The sequence below is a fragment of the Eschrichtius robustus genome, chromosome 7 (assembly GCF_028021215.1).
Source record: "Eschrichtius robustus isolate mEscRob2 chromosome 7, mEscRob2.pri, whole genome shotgun sequence".
In the NCBI taxonomy this organism is placed as follows: Eukaryota; Metazoa; Chordata; class Mammalia; order Artiodactyla; family Eschrichtiidae; genus Eschrichtius; species Eschrichtius robustus.
In genome coordinates, this window is record NC_090830.1 from 79,717,398 (window position 1) to 79,731,268 (window position 13,871).

The window sequence follows — 13,871 nt, forward strand, 5'->3', positions numbered from 1 at the left end:
ATATAATGCAAACAAGTTGCAGCTAGTGCTGAGTGATCCCAATTTGGGTGTACTCTGAACATTATTTTTTATTTTTCACTTGAGAAAATGGCACGAGGCAATTTAAGTTTTATTATGCTTTTAAATCTCATACTTTAGAATCTGATAACATGTTAAATTGTTGATTCTGTTACATGCTAGGTATGAAAATGCCAACATTTCATCTAAGGAAATTGCATAATCATGAAGGGTGAAGGATGTTTCCTATGCAGTTAGAGTACTTTGACCCTTGAGGTCAAAAGATATGTAACTCCCATTTTTTTCCAGATGACAGAAGAGGACTGAATTTAGCTAGGGAGGGACTGGCGTTGGCTTTTGGGAAAATGTTTGAAAAAAAATCCATGGCAACATTAAGTCAAGAATGTTGAATAGCTACTTAATGGTAAATTTCCTAACATCAATCTTCTTTCCTTCGTATGGATTTTATTCTAGAACAAAATAGAAAAAAAAATTGCAACTAACTTTGCAGACCTATTGATACTGAGAGTGCCTAATAGCAGACTGCAATGAGGATTGTAAAATAACTTCCCACACTTACATTTATCATACCTGTTTTGAGGAAAAGGTAAGCTAGATTTATAATTTATTGTTTTAACTATTACAGGGCAGTGTTTACATATATTAATCATCTCCAGGTCTCTTCCTTGGAAAACTTTGAGACAAAATTCTTTTCCATTTCTTTTTTTAATACAAAACCTATAGTTTTGTTGCTTTTTGTTTTGTCCAGAAATTTCCAGATTTTGTCTTTGTATTTTTTTTCTTGTTAAAACCATAGTGAAGGTAGGATATACATTTTGGGTGTGAATGTGGCTAGGTAGAGAAGCTACATGCCTTAGATCTACATATTTTTTACCTTGTCTACAGTTGGAAACGTGTGAGAGGCTTACATCATTAAACACTGAGATTTCAGTATAGAAGGAACCAAGGTTTTTTGTTTGGGGCTGCAAACTGGAGGTTATATTGAAAGTCCTCCATGCAATTTCTGTCTTCCTAGGGGTAGCGTTACCTATTTTTTTTTTTCCCTTTCTTTTTTTTTTTAATCCCATGAAGAGCAGCGTTACTGAAGGGTAATTGAAGTTTCTAATCAGGTTTAGAAGAAGGCAAGTTTGCTATTATCACCAGATAATTTGGGAGAAACCTTTTTTGGCTGCAGAATTCTCAACATGCTTATTTTCTCCATAGTTCTCTGTGGCCAGAATTGCTAGAGTAAAAATACAACTTCCATGTGCTAGATCTATTTATTAGTATCCCTTTAAATCAGAAAGCAATGAGCTTAGCGATGGAACCAGTCAGTTAAATAAGTGTGGACTGTTCACAGGAAGAACCCCATGCTAGAGACCTGCTGATAGTGTAACTCTGACACTGCACGTGGCATTCTTCCCTACCCTGTACCTGCCTGAGTGTTGTTACTTAGAATTCTAAAAATCTTATAATTTTGTAAATCATAAGGACAGAGGCATCACATCCTTTTATAGCTAATATGAAACCATGTGTTTTAAGGAAACCTGTTTGGAAAGTGTTATTTATATATTCAAAGTCATAATTATAACACTAACCTGCTTTGATGGTATTAGTAAAAAGCAATTTCATCATCAGTTTCATAGTAAACTTTTTTTTAAGGATTCTTGTTCCATAATGTTTGAGAACATTAACCGTATTCTTTTTTTAAACTCTCTAATCTAATAAATTTAATTCTTTGATAGTCTTGTAGACTTAAGTTACCCCTTACTAAAAGTAATTATGGTAATAGTCATTTGTCAGTTCTTTACGGTATTCAGGCATTTGAGACAGGAAAACTCTCTTTTTACAATAGTCCCATGGCTTTCTTAAACAGTATTGGTTTCATTCAGATAGTTTCAGAGCCAACAAAGGATGTCAGCTTTAATGCCATCTTTACTTTGGCAGTTAAGACAGTTTGCATTTGTAAAATATTTTAATCTGAATTACCCCACACTGCTGTAGAGGAAAATTGTTAATAACACCAAAAGTCAGACTGCTACAGGTGAGCAATGAGAAAGGAAAGAGGTTGAGGGTTTTTTCTTTCTCTGTCTTTGAGTAGCTTTGAATGACTGAAATTACTATGGAAGTAGGTTTTATTTCCCCTCTCACCTATCCCTCACCCCCAATTATTTTACTTGAATTATTTCAAGTAATTTCAATTATTTTACATCAAGTTCAATGAAAACATCCGTGAAATCTATAATCCAGCTCCCCAAAAAGTTGGTTTTTTAGAATATGTTCTACTCTAAATTGACCAAAGGACTTTTATTCAGTGTACTCCATGTTTAAGCATAAGGAAGCTTTGTGCCTAGTATGGAAGGAGAAGGAATACTATCTTACTTTTGTTGTTATTTCAGGTCTGTTTCAGTCTGAACTACTGGGTTGTCTGAACAAGCGAAGCAATGTTACCAGTTAGTAGTATCATCTTTAAAATGCTTAATTTTAATAATTTTTTATTCAAAGAATCTATGAATTGTTAAGACAGTTGAAGTATTTCTGATATGAAAGAAAGGGAGTGGAAACTGGTACTTAATGGGGGAAGCAAAATTAGCTTGGGCTAAAGTGGGCATGTTTTGTTTTAAGAATGCTACCTAAATGTCACCCAATCTGCAGAGATACTAGTATTACTTGAAGATGTGAAAGTTCCTGTCGTAGCCATACCTTGAAGCACAGTGTTGTATATAAGTAAATATCTTGATTCTAAATTAAATCCAGATTTAACTAATATATATTATTTTATATCTTTGTTGTATTAAAATGTTTAAAAACACTAAGAATAAAACATTTGAAAGTTGGATTGCAGTCTCTTATTTAAATGCCTTTCCATTATTAATACAGCTGGTTTATTTTTTATGCAGTGAATTTTTATCACTTGCAAATGATTGGGCCCTGCAACTTTAAATCCTAATGTATACCTGGTCCCTGGCATTTACTAATTCTTGATTGTCTATTGATAAGCCATTTGCCTTTTCTCCTTTCTTTTCTGTAAACCAGGAGAGAAAAGTAATCTTCATGATGGTGTAAGAATAATTATAGATGAAGTCGAGAAGGAGGAAAGGGAAGCAAAGCAAATAGCTACTTATTCCTGGGCACATTAAAGTTTTTGTTTATTGGTTTTGGGTTTATTTTAATTGTAGATTTTGTAGAAAGATGCCATCATCCTGTCAGGTTAACTTCGGAGATAATGATGAACAGGAAAAGAAAACAGTTGTTAGGGGTAGCCCAGCAGCCCAGAGCCATGGAATAGTGAGAACACTAAGTATTGTCACAGGGCCCTATGAGTTTTTTAACTCATAACTGAATTTGTCTTCATGATCACTACTAATTGTAGCCTCTCTGGTGCTGGCACCAGCTGGTCTCTCTCAGGAACTCCGGAAAAGAATAGTCCAAAACAGACTGAGAGGCTGCTTGGTGGAATAGAAAATGTGGTGGATTTAGACTCTGAGGACCTAGGTATGGGTTGCAGCTCTGCTGCTGATTAAACTGGGTCTTTTCTTCCAGCTCCACTTAACCTTATGTGTAAAATGTAGGAGGAAATGCCTACCTCATAAGCTGTGTTAAGGGTCAGATTATGAAAGTACTGTGGCCTTAATGGCTCAGTACCTGGTATATAATGCTGAAATATTAGTTGAATTTAGGGCAGTAACACAGGGGCTGTAATCCCAGGGAGTTAATAATCTAGCAGGGAAGATGACCTAAAAATGGAACTGACAACATTCATTGGCAGAATAGAGCAGTAGTTTTAAAGCTGCCTGGGTGAACATCTTGTGGGGTTGGGGAAGAGAGTTGGAGCTTGTACCATTTCCATCCAGAGTTGGTGTTTTACATATTTGGCTTTCCTAGTAGGCTTTCCCTTTGAAAACAGGGTTGAGATTAGGGGAAGTAAATGTTTGGAAACCACTGAGGCAATAGACAAATTCACTCTCTTCATTTAATAGTAGTTTGGGAGAGGAAGGGCTCACTGGGGACTGAGGATCCAAGAGGAATTCACGAAGCATGTGAAACTTGAACCTAGCCCTCCCTGACGGATAAATTCACTAGGCTGTGATGAAAGGTTTAGAGGGCTCTAACTGTGATGTGAAAAAATTGGATTTATTTGTGTATGTATTAGGGAAATGTTGACAGGGTATGTGTTTGATTTTATTTTAAATGGAAGCATTGGGAATGCCTGTTGCCAGGGTCTAAATTTTGGGGACAGGTATAAGTAATTCTGTAAAACAGGAATTGGTAAAGGAGAGAAGTTTAAGTCTAAAAGAGAGAGGAAAGATGATGGAAAGTACACAAAAGATCACTGGAGATGAAAGGAAGGCTAGTGACCCCAAGATAGTAGGTCAGGGCACCAGGACTGGACACAGTTTGTAGGAGGCCTTTGTCCCCAGCCAAGGAAGATCCAGACACCAAACAAATGAGCTGCCAACTGCTACTGGCTGGTGCCATATGACTCTAGGATATGATAAACCTTGTATCCAAAATTGTCTCTGTTGTGCTCATGCACCTAACCTGTTGAAATGCTGACCTGCCAGGCATTAAGTGGAGTGGAAGCTGACTCTGGTGAAGACGTGAGGAGATGCTATGGTAAGAGAATGCCTCAGAGGAGTTCAGTGATCACCCTCAGCTGTAACTTAGAAAAAGAACAGATGACAACTATAAGGCCTCTGCTGGAGTAGCATGATATTTAAATGCTGTATGTTCTCACCTCACAGAGCTCCCCATGAGAGCCAGAAATACAAAACCACCATGACCTACCTGTTCCTATTCCAGCCTTAAGAGCCCTGGATCACACTCTGAAGAGAATACCTGTACGTAATGTTTTGTTTTGTTTTTTTAATTGGAGTATAGTTGATTTATACTATTGTTAGTTTCAGGTGTACAGCAAAGTGAGTCAGTTATACGTATACATATATTCATTCTTTTTCAGATTCTTTACCCATATAGGTTATTACAGAATATTGGTTGGTTATCTATTCCACATATAGTAGTGTGTGTATGTTAATCCCAAGCTCCCAGTTCATCCCTCCGCCTGATGTTTCCCCTTTGGTAACCATAAGTTTGTTTCCGAAATCTGTGAGTCTGTTTCTCTTTTCTAAATAAGTTAATTTGTATCATTTTTTAAATTGGATTCCACATATGAGTGATATCATATGGTATTTATCTTTCTCTGTCTGACTTACTTAGTATGACAATCTGTAGGTCCATCCATGTTGCTGCAAATGGCATTATTTCATTCTTTTTTATGGCTAATATTCCATTGTATATATGTACCACATCTTCTTTATCCATTCCTCCGTCAATGGACATTTAGGTTGTGTCGATGTCTTGGCTGCTGTAAATAGTGCTGCAGTGAACATTGGGGTGCATGTATCTTTTCTAAGTATGGTTTTCTCTGGGTATATTCCCAAGAGTGGGATTGCTGGGTCATATGGTAGTTCTATTTTTAGTTTTTTAAGGAACCTCTATACTGTTCTCCATAGTGGCTGTATCAATTTACATTCCCACCAACAGTGCAAGAGGGTTCCCTTTTCTCCACACGCTCTCCAGCATTTATTGTTTGTAGATTTTTCGTTGATGGCCATTCTGACCGGTGTGAGGTGGTACCTCATTGTAGTGTTGATTTGCATTTCTCTGATAATTAGTGACGTTGAGCATCTCTTCATGTGTTTTTTGGCCACCTGTATGTTTTCTTTGGAGAAATGTCTATTTAGATCTTCTGCCCATTTTTTGATTGGGTTGTTTGTTATTGTGACATAGAGCTGCTTGAGCTGTTTGTATATATATTTTGGAGATTAAACCCTTGTTGGTCACGTCATTTGCAAATATTTTCTCCCATTCTGTGGGTTGTCTTTTCGTTTTGTTTATGGTTTCCTTTGCTGTGCAAAAGCTTTTAAGTTTTATTAGGTCCCATTTGTTTATTTTTGTTTTTATTTTCATTACTCTAGGAGATGGATCCAAAAAGATATTGCTGTCATTTATGTCAAAGAGTGTTCTGCCTATGTTTTCATCTAAGAGAGTTTTATGGTGTCTGGCCTTGCATTTAGGTCTTTGATCCATTTTGAGTTTATTTTTGTGTATGTTGTTAGAGAATGTTCTAATTTCATTCTTTTATGTGTAGCTGTCCAGTTTTCCCAGCACCACTTATTGAAGAGACTGTCTTTTCTCCATTGTGTAGTCTTGCCTCCTTTGTCATAGATTAATTGACCGTAAGTGCATGAGTTTATTTCTGGGCTTTCTGTCCTGTTCCATTGATCTATGTTTCTGTTTTTGCACCAGTACCATACTGTTTTGATTACTGTAGCTTTGTAGTATAGTCTGAAACCAGGGAGCCTACCTAATGGTTTTTTGATACAGACTAATCAGCTGCCTTTAATAAGACGTCAAAGTACATGAAATTTGATCCTATTTTTCCACAAAGACTGATTTTGGAGGCTTAGCTGGAGAGCATTTTGGCAGTAAGGATGCAATTTGAGGACTTCAACATGGTTGAAATCTCACATGCAGACATGTAGAAATGTGATAAGCCTAACTGTCCAGGCAAGATTCTGAACTTTCTTCACTATTGATTCCACAGTGGTGCCTGTGATTCTTACTCTCTTTTTTAAAAGTTACTAATTTCAAGTAAATGAATCATGAACAGGGTAACAAACTGTACATACTGAAGAGTCTTCTCCCACCCCTGTGCCCAGCCTTTAGCTCTCCTTCCAAGAGACAACCATTTTTAATGAGTGTGTTTTTCCAGAGCTATTCTATGCATATACAAATATATTTTTTTAAAGTTTATTTTTACGTTATTTTACACAAATTGTAGCATATACACATATGTGCACATATAAACATGGTTTTGCACCTTGATTATTTTGCTTAACATGTGCCAATCCCTTCCCCTGCAGGGACACACCTTAGTTGAATGAGTTGAGTTTATTGCTCATTGCAGTGAGGGAGAACACACACCATGGGGAATTATAGGGCATCTCAGTTGCAGTGTATTGGAAAGGACTTATTGGATTGGGGTTTGGATTAGTTGGTTTTGGGGGAAAGTTTTAAGGAAGCTCATATTTGCTGTGGATTGGATGCTTTCAGGTTGCGGGAGCAATTCTATGGCTGCATATTTTAATAAATCTTAATAAGGCAGGAGGAATGAATTGAGGCTAATGTTACAATTCATAAGTGCTGCTGTTACAGCAGTCACTCATATCAGCCAGGATAGAGGGATGTTTGGTCATGTTTGTAGTTACAGTAATGTTCATGTTTTTATCTGTGTTCAGACATCATTACTAAATAGTCTTGTTTTTGTCCTGATCTATCATGGTCACAGATCTCCTTGTCTGATGTTGGGGTGTTTTGGGAAATTTTTTATGTCCAACAGGAAAACAATAAGGCCTAGCTGTGAGTGCCAGGCCAGCTTCTAGCAACATCGAGTTCTAGATGATGGTACCAGGCCATCTCCCCAGTGTCAAGGGGAGCTTTTCTCTTAGTGTTGTCTCCACTGCACAGATGTCCTAATTTATTACGCGTTCCCAGAGAGATGGACATTTAGATTGTTTGCTATTCAAACAGTACTGCAATAAATAACATATGTTACTTTGCCTGTGTGCAAGTTTATCTGTAGAATAAATTGCTAAACGGAAAGTTGTTGGGTCAGAGGCTTTGTGCATTTTAAATTTCGTTAGATATTGTCAGATTGACTTCAGCAGAAGTTGTACCAATTTATTTTTCCACTAGCAATGTATGAGTTTGCCTGTTGATCCACATCATTGCCAAAATAAGGTATTACTTAACTTTTGTATTTTTGCCAACTTGATAGGTTTAAAAATGGTATCTTAATTCCCTTTCTGCATAAGTAAGCTGCAGAATTATTTTTAAATTGCAGTAAGGGAATGGTGGAATGGTGACAGCTTTATTAGCATGCGAATCTTTCTGGAAGACTAACTGAATCACGGACTATGTCGGATATTTTGTTAAAAACCCATATGGCTATAAGATGTTGAATGGGAAAAGGAAGATGATTAATAGATTGAGGAGTGTTTCTCCCATTTTATTTGTAGCATAGTCTTTAAACTTGGCCATCTTTTGTCATTGGAGAGTAGTGTTTTTTCATGATAATTATCTTCCCTGAACACTGATGAAAGCTAAGTGCCATCTAGTCTAAGGGAGAGTCCAGAGGACCTAGTTGCTCTCCTTGTTTTAAAGTTCTATAAAATGTAACTGTTAATACCTGTCTGCCTACCAGCAGCTACTGTTGGCTCTGACATCACTTATGAGACATTCTAAGGACTCGAATTTACCTGTCCCAGATATAGGGCTGTATTGTAGATATGTAGGGCCTGAGGTATGGAAGATGTTTTGAAAAAATAATTATCAAACATTTATTGAACACCTACTATATGCCAAGCACTATTTAAGCACTGGTGACAAAGTCCCTGCCCTCAGGAAGCTTACTTTCTAGACAATAAACAAATATATGAGAAAAAAAAAGCATCCCTGAAAGCTGTCAACTAGCGTAGTTACAGTGGTGTTCCCCTACTGAACATAATGTTACCGAATATCAACAGCAGATGAGGACTCTGCATGATCGGGAAAGGCCATCTTCAGTCATAATTAAGCCTGAATGAACACCATGCAACACAAAAATAACAATACACCCCCCCGATTAATACTGGTAGCTAAGAGGGACTTCCCTGGTGGTCCATTGGTTAAGAGTCCGCACTCCCACTGTAGGGGGCATGGGTTCAATCCCTGGCAGGGGGAACTAAGATTCTGTATGCTGCGTGGCACAGCCAGAAAAAAAAATACTAGTAACTAAGATACTGAATTGCCCCAGCTTTCTGAAAACACTCAATCTGGAATAGCACCCCACTCGTTTTCTTGAACACTCTGTAACATCACCTAACACAGCCCAAATCGTGTACAAGTCCCTCCTAAAACCCTCTGAGATTCCCCACTCTTCTCCATGGTGTTCAGTCTCTCTTGCTACAGGGAGTTTAATTTTAAAAACTAACTTTGACTAATGTGTGTTCCTGGTGATCTTTGGCTGGTGGGAATTGACTCTTTAGGTAGCAAAAGTGCTGTCTTTGTAACACACACACACCCCCACACGCTAGAAAACAGGATGAAAGAGACAGGAGCATTTGCTGCCTGACAGCGCTAAAAGGCCTGCAGAGGTGACTTTTGTGCAGAGGCCTGAATGAAATGAGGAAGGACCCATGTGGATATCCAGGGGTGGAAGGAATAGCAACTGCGCGGGCCTCTGGAACAGGCTTGGCATGTTCTCCAAACAATTATGAGGCCAATTTGGCTTAAGAGTGAGAAGGGAAAGGGTGATTGGAAATGAATTTAGAGAAGTAGCCAGGGCTCTAATCCTGCAGGCTTCAAAGGTCCTGGTAAAGACTAGATTTTGCTTCTAGTGTTATAGGAAGCCATTGAGAAATTTTGGTTTTGTGTAGGGGAGTGACTCATGTACCACATCGCCATGGTAGCCAAAGTGACACTGCCCTTGGGCTAAGGCAGAGAAGGCCTCATTCACCCACCTCCTTCTGTGTGGGGCGACTTGCCTGGCCTTGGAAACAGTTTCAACAAGCTCATTTGGGTCCTTTATTAGGAGCCCAGAAGAATGAAGGTTGCACAAGGAAATGAAAGCTGCAGCAGAGCCATAGGAGAATGCACCATGAGCTACAGTGGATTGAAGCAGCAGTGGATGTAATAGGAAACTGGAGTTTTCTTTTCTTCACTTGAATAAAAAATTCACAGGCTGTCAAAGTAGAGTTATGAGTGTCTTGTTTTTAGTTTAGAGGTCGGCCTTTGCAGATGGGCACCAGCAGAGGGTGCTACAAACTTCCAGCAGCCTGTGTGCCTTTGTCACTTAGGCACAGAATGAACTACGGAAGTTGCTGTTTTGAACCTAGTATGGGTATCAGAATCACCTGGCTTGTTAAAATTCTTTAGATCCTACCTCCTGAGTCTGATTCCATTGATGGGAGGAATTTTCATTTCTAACAGGTTTCCAGGCAATGCAAATTCTTCCAAATTGGTTCTCTATCTGGAGGCAATCAGAATCACCTGAAGACCCTTTCTACAAGGCTGGGCACCCTTCCCTAAGGGCATTTCACAATCGGGTGTAGTGAGAATGCAGGTGTTCACAAAGCTCCCTCGTTTCTTCCTCTTAAGTGGATGTGAAAGTTCACTGGAGCTTGTAAGCATCATGCTTAGCTTTTTTATTCCCCCATTTCTTCTTTTAATTTTGCTTTCCAATTGTATGTTACTAGTGTATATAAATACATTTGATTTGGGGATATTGATCTTTTGTGACCTTGCCAAACTCATGTATTAGTGCTAGAAGTTCTTTTGTAGATTCGTTAGGATTTTTTGCATAGTCATAGGCAATCTCATTGTCTGTGAACAAGGACAGTTTTATCCTTCCCCCTTTCTATCTTGAACTCTTGTTTCTCTGGTGGCCAGAAATAGATCTGCTGACCCCATGCTGTCATGATATTCAGGAGCAGATAACGTACCAGTTCACAAAGCAATTGACAGTATTCTGAATCCTAAGTGACCACTGAGGACACTTAGGGGGAAAACATCTGAAATGATGATAAGGGCATTGGCTTTGAAATAAGAGAGACCTAGCCTTGATGAAATAGTTTTTTCTCATTGGCCAGAGCTAGAGAGTCTAGCCTTTAGCACAGCCCTGCCACTCTAAGCCAGGAGTTCCTGAGTTGCAGCATCCCAAGGGACTCGGGTTAAACCTTGGGGCGGACCAGGGCTTGGCAGAGGTGAAGGTAGCCCATTTGATAGGTCCTGGGAATTGGTAGCTGCATTCTCATGGATGGCTCCAAAGGGAAAGCAACAGATTGGGCTTCTAATCTAGGCAGCAGAGAAGAGGAAGTTTGCCTTTTCCTGGGCAGTAGTTGAGTGGGGATGAATGGCATCTGGGGGCAAAGTAATGTGTTTGTGTCCTTTCTGCCTGCACACTGCCTGGTGCCTTCATACATTGGCACGAGGAGCATAACCTCCCTGGGCCCTCCCTTTGCCAAACCAATTTTCCTGGGGACTAGCTTCTGGGGTCAGTTTACTGAGAGTTCCCATTTTCACAGCTTCATCCTTCCTCTGCTTCTATTCTTAAAGGTGGCCATTGTCTTCTCAAGGAAAATATCATCATGTATAAAATGCATTACATTTTCATTTCCCTAGCTGTAGGGTAGCATGTTTTGGAATAGATTCAAAATTGGTACTGCCTTTGGCCTCCCACTCTGGGCTCCACCTCTCACCCTTTATAATTCTTCCTGTTAGGAAAATTATTTAAAATAGAAATGGCTGATAACCTCAGCTGTCACACTGTAATAGGTCTTGGCTTATAGGGGAAAGACCTTGGTTTTGTCTCCTAGTTTTGATGTAGTGGGACTGTGGGTGAGTTTAGGGAAGTCATCAAACCACTCTGACTCAGTTTCCTCATTTGATGTAATGGGATGATAATATTCAGTATTTGGAAGGTAGAATAGTATAGTGGTTTAAGGACATGGGCTCTGAAGCCAAGCGCCTGGAGTCAAATCTTGGCTCCTCTACTTACTAGTCATGTTAACCTTGGGAAGTTACTAAGCCTCTTTGTCTCTCAGTGTTTTTTTTTTTTTTTTAAACATCTTTATTGGAGTATAATTGCTTTACAACGGTGTGTTAGTTTCTGCTTTATAACAAAGTGAATCAGCTATACATATACATATATCCCCATATCTCCTCCATCTTGCATCTCCCTCCCACCCTCCCTATCCCACCCCTCTAGGTGGTCACAAAGCACCCAGCTGATCTTCCTGTGCTATGTGGCTGCTTCCCACTAGCTATTTTACATTTGGTAGTGTATATATGTCCATACCACTCTCTCACTTCGTCCCAGCTTACCCTTCCCCCTCCCCGTGTCCTCAAGTCCATTCTCTACATCTGCATCTTTATTCCTGTCCTGCCCCTAGATTCTTCAGAACCATATATTTTTTTTTTTTTTAGATTCCATATGTATGGAATATAGCATACGGTATTTGTTTTTCTCTTTTTCTCTTTCTGACTTACTTCACTCTGTATGACAGACTCTAGGTCCATCTGCTTCACTACAAATAACTCAATTTCATTTCTTTTTATGGCTGAGTAATATTCCATTGTATATATGTGCCACATCTTTATCCATTCATCTGTCGATGGACACTTAGGTTGCTTCCATGTCCTGGCTATTGTAAATAGAGCTGCAGTGAACATTGTGGTACGTGACTCTTTTTGAATTATGGTTTTCTCAGGGTATATGCCCAGTAGTGGGATTGCTGGGTCGTATGGTAGTTCTATTTTCAGTGTCTCTCAGTTTTGAGTTGGTGATAGTACTTACCCTCCATAGGGTTATTATGAGGATTTATGAGTTAATACATGCGAAGAATATAAAATGGTACCTGGAACATCCTAAGTGTAAGATGTCATCATCATCATCATCATCATGATTATAAGGATCCAGTGAGTTCATATTGTAAAAATACTTTGAAACTGAAAAATGATACCCACCTTTGACTCTTACCTTAGTTATGCTTGGTCTGCAGGTCGAGGAGGGCTGTTTTGAACATCACCTCCCCAAAACCCTGAAAAGCTGCTCTTGCCTGACAGTTCCTCTGCCCACAGAATGGCGTGGAGGACCTAGGTCCCCTTTATTTACACAGAGCCTTAGGTGCTGATGCTATCACACCCCCAGGGAGTGACTGAACCACCTCTGTAGAAGGGAGTTGAAGAGGGAGGTCTCAGTAGGTGGCAGGGACAAGGCTAATGCCCTGGCATGGGACAGAGACCTGACAGGGAGTTGTGAGATTCCTGGCTCTTGTGCCAAACTTCTGGAGGACTGGAGGGTAGTTCCTCCAGGCCTTAGTTTCCTTTTCTCTAAAAGAGGAACAAGAGTCCCTGTTCTCACTTCACAAGGCACTGGAAAGAAGGCAGTGAGTTAATAAGTCCCAGATATTAAAAAAAAAAAAGGTATTATTGGAGTAAAAGGTTGTACTATTACTTGGCAAATTACCATTCCTGAGCCAAACCTCCCTAAAAGTGAGTTCTGTTGGAGAGTTAGGGTGTGTGGGTGAGCAGTAAGCCCTGCTCTCTTGCTGGCCTCTGTCAAGGCTTTTTGCTAGATTGTACTCTAAATTGCACTCTCTGAAGGCTTTGGTTGAACCTGCAAAAGTCTGGCCACTCTGCCACTCAGTTTTTCCAGTGTTCTGTCTCTGCATGGTCAGGAGCCTGGGGAAGGCTTGCTTTGCTTTTCAGCCCTTTTGCACTCACCCCACATCATACAGGTGTTTTTGCCCTGGCACCAAGTCCTCTGCGGTAGACTCCATACTCTTTTGCACTGTGAATTCACTGTTCCATCCATCAAGACACAAAGTCTATTTCCCCAGCCCTTGTAGGTGCTGTCTTTGTGGCTTGCTTTAATTAATAAAATGTGGTGGAATTGCTGTTATGTGACTGAGGAGGCTACCACTTTCACCCTCTTGGGATGCTGGCTGAAGCTGCTGTGCCATGAAGGAGACTGGGATGAAAGATCTTGTAAGGAGGGAGAGGCTCAGCTGACCAAGCTCTCCCAGCTGAGCCCAGTCCCCAGCTCACCCACCAGCTGATGCAGCTGCATGAGTAAGCCCGAGGGAGACCAGGAGAACTGTCCAGTCAATGCACAGGGTCATAGACATAAACTGTTTTAAGCCACTAAGTTTTGGTATGGTTTGGTTTGTTCTGCAGCGATAGATAACCCACATACCTGATACTGTATCTCTAAAGCCCCTTCACATTGGTCTTCTGTGTCTTGAAAGACCTGGCTCTACGTCTTTAAGAGT